We start from the raw sequence: 3,862 nt of genomic DNA, 5'->3' as shown, positions 1-3,862 counted from the left end.
TTTTATATTTTGCTACCAATTTTTGCCACAACAAAATTGGTCAAAATTATTTGCCACTGCTTCTTGTTTGCTACGGTTCACCTTGTTTGCTACCGCGTTGTGACGGATTTGTTGCCACTTTTTTTGCCACCATTTAGCTACCAACCATTTGCCACCGTTTTTCATTGAAAATCGGTGGCAATTAGCACACTTGTTTAATTGTTTGCTACCATTATTTGCTACCATTTTGTGATTGCTTGATTTTTTTTCATAAAAACTACATATCAATAAAATTACAAAATTATATAAAAAAGTCTAATAAGTTCACGAAAATCCAAAATTATATAAAACATCTATGTTTGAAAAGCATATAAAACATTCGAATAGAAATGTCAACTAAAACAACAAATAACTAAAATTATCCTAATATGATAAACATCGAAACATTCAAAACCAAGTGTTTATAGCCTATCTTCTAACTGTACTTGTTAACATAGCTTCAATTTGTGACATCCTATCAAACATAGCATCTTAATCAACCTTGTAATTTTTTTCAGAATTGACGAAAACAATCAATGAATTGAATCAAGAAGTCAGAATTGACGAAAACTAATAACGGGTCAAGTTGGTTGCAAAATCGTGAGCTACAATTAAAGTGCTAGAAGCTGAAAAGCATGTTTCATTATGTTTACAAATTAAGAATGAAATTCTACTTAATTCCAAAAACATTTTTTTGTATTAAAACCCGTAGAGAAGGTGTAATCAACTCAATAAGAAATTCCTAAAATTCTCACTAAATTAAAAGCATCAAACCTAACAATAAAAAAACAAACATCACAAACCAAACAAATATAATACATTTTCATTCAATGGTATAAATTCGGATTACTCTATGTTTCAACGTAAGTATAGCTCTTAAACAAGTCGGGTTGATTGTAGTTTATAATTTATCACGCGCGTACGCGGCATGTAAAAAAACTAGTTTATAATTAATGAGCAGATAGTAAGTCTAACAACTAATCCTGGGTGCATGAAAACAGACCTGGTTTTCAAGGAAGTCTGTGCACTTATAGTAGACACGCATGCCATTTGACAGGATCAGCTCAGTTGCTCCAATATATGAATATTCAAATTCCTGCACTACAGTCCTGCAATAAAAAAAAAAAAAGACACGTTAAGTTACCATAAAATATTATTAAAGGATGCCATCATCTTAAAGTGAATTTATCTTTAACACAACAGTTTTAAGATTGTCCACCGTTGCAGCTAGCAGCTCGAGGCTCGAATACCTTTATAGCTCGAGGCTCGATTACCTTTATAACACAACTATGCGTAGTACAAAAATTCTCTGAATATTTGGATACCTCGGATGTAGATATATCTACCACATCAAAAAGTAAAGCCACGGTTTGCAGAACACTCAAAACCAGAACCAGAAATTAATGACATTGGAAACTTATGGGGTAATATAGTTTTCTGAAGCTGGGCCTCGTACTCGATTCCGACAACAGGTACCATACGAAGAAAATGCTAAAAAGTATAGCACAAAAAGAATTCGACAATTGAAAACATAACCAAATATGAAGATAATTATAACTGCTGGTATACAATCATACATGCAAGCATTCCTCGTGTAAACTGGTTGACTGCACTTGGTCATGCTCCAAATAAGCAGATTCGATTTCAGACATATCGTTGCACGTGCAACGGATATTTCTCGCTCACAAAACCCATGTAACCAAACCCTTTCAATCTAAAAGAAAATACGTTACTGAAAATACACTTGAAGATGAAGATGAAGATGGAAATCAAACCTCTGTTAACATTGATTCCAAGGCAATAAGAGTTCCTTTTTCTTTACAAGATGAAGTCATTATATATGCCTTTATTGGCTGAACAACAACATCTGCAGCAACAGAGCACGAAAGGAAAGTTGGGTCCTTCTTGCGTGATATTTTAAAGAAGCGTTGGTTCATTACATGGTAAAACATGGCTTCTACAACTAAATCCCTGTAATCTTTTATAGTTCTCAGCTCAATTACTGGTGATTTGCAGCTGATCGTGATTGCTGACTGTAACAAGAACAAGAAGTTATATTCCTATAACATGTTCATGTGCTAATCATACACCAATAACCGTAATCTATCTCAGCTATATAGTTATATACAGATATATTACATTGGAAACTGTAGAACACTAACCCCAGCAGCTTCAGATTCCACAAAACATGAAATACGAGTCTCCTCATGAGATGGGACTAGAAATGTAGGTATATCCACGTAATCAGTGGCCAATACTTTACTACCAAAGTGGGTCTTTATTAAATCGACAACACTCCACCAGAAAGAAAGGGAGAAAAAGGTTGATTGTTGAAATCATATGGCGATGATTGAAAGTTAACGCTAACAAATTTGTCAGTTATTGTAGGCAAGCATTTACATTAATATTATACTGACCTTCATATCAGTAAAGTCTCCAACAACAATGACAGCCATATTCTGCAAATTGTACCATTTTGTGTAGAATCGCTTTACGATTTCAGGAGAAAATATCTGGATCACTTTCTCTAATCCAATTGGTAAGCGATCAGCATACTGCGATTGATAATTGATATTCATAAAATGAGATATTGAACCGGAAAAAGCTATAGTGCATAACATACAAACTATTCTAACCTGAATACTGAACCATATAAACTTTTTCGGGTTTAAGCATATTCGGGTTTGGGTACATTGAGGTTGGCACTAAGTCGGTTTCGGGTATCATAAGGGAATGTGTTACATCGAGAGGCTTAGCAATAATTCCATGTAAAATAAATTGACTTATCTAAAACCATTGTCTTATTACTTCGCTTTTTCATTGTTTTATGTCTATAAAACTCTAAAACTCTAAATCACTTCTACTAAACACCACAATGTTCATAACATACCTGCAAAAAGTCAAACATACTTATGTTGACAAACCTAAACATCTATACACAATTTCACCCAAACACCATCAAATTAACTTAAGAAAATCAAAACTATATAACAGAACTCGTACCGAATCAAAACAGAACTCGCATAAGTTAAATCTTAAACAACATGTTACACAAAGCAAACAAAACATAAATCAAAATCAAATTCACCAACAATGAAGAAATTAAAAGCCAGATCCATAAGCTCAATGGAACCATAACTAAAAATCAATAAAAAGGATCTTATAATGGAACCCTAACTTACGATTTTTTGGCTTGTTCAAGGGAACGAGCGTAGACGCGAACCAGCTGGCCCATTGGTGGTTACACCATCCAACTCCGCTGCTTGTGTTGTTTACCTTCCATTGCTGACCACATAAGGTCGATGGAAGGGAGAATTAGATGTAGATGGAAGGGGAATTATATATACATATATATATATATATATATATGGAACCCATTAAGTGGAAGTTACCATTGAAATCAATATCATCCGTTCGATTATGTTGAGATTAAATCTGGGCCGTTTAAACTCCACTTCTTCACCGCCGAGACATCAGTTTGCGGCAGTTTCCTTGCTTCCACCATTACCTGCCATGTTCTCCGCAAGTTACAAAACTATATTTGGATCGTGGGTTCAATGTGGTTACCATTAAATGTTTAAAATCCTCACACAGCAGTTGAAACCCTTCTCTTTCTCCCCACGTTGCCCGCCGGTAACCTCCACCTACAAGAAGCAAGGAACCCTTGATTTCTTAGTTTGTTGTCGATCAAATGGAGAAGAGAAGACAAGAAGTGCAATTAGGCTTCTGTTTAGTTCGTCACCTCTACTTCTTCATCAAGAAAAGATCGACAATCTGTTTGCTGATCAATGCAACCCACCCGGCTTGCCCAATTTCAACTTGATCCTGAACCCATCATGAACTT

At 35.0% G+C, this 3,862-nt stretch overlaps 1 pseudogene; it reads right to left on the bottom strand.

Moving 5' to 3' along the window:
* Window positions 1-786: 786 nt before the first annotated feature.
* Window positions 787-2,745, bottom strand: LOC110901865 (annotated as a pseudogene).
* Between the last annotated feature and the right edge of the window lie 1,117 nt (window positions 2,746-3,862).

This window comes from Helianthus annuus, chromosome 12 (genome assembly GCF_002127325.2).
Source record: "Helianthus annuus cultivar XRQ/B chromosome 12, HanXRQr2.0-SUNRISE, whole genome shotgun sequence".
NCBI classification, from domain to species: Eukaryota; Viridiplantae; Streptophyta; class Magnoliopsida; order Asterales; family Asteraceae; genus Helianthus; species Helianthus annuus.
This window is presented reverse-complemented; position numbering and strand designations above follow the sequence as displayed.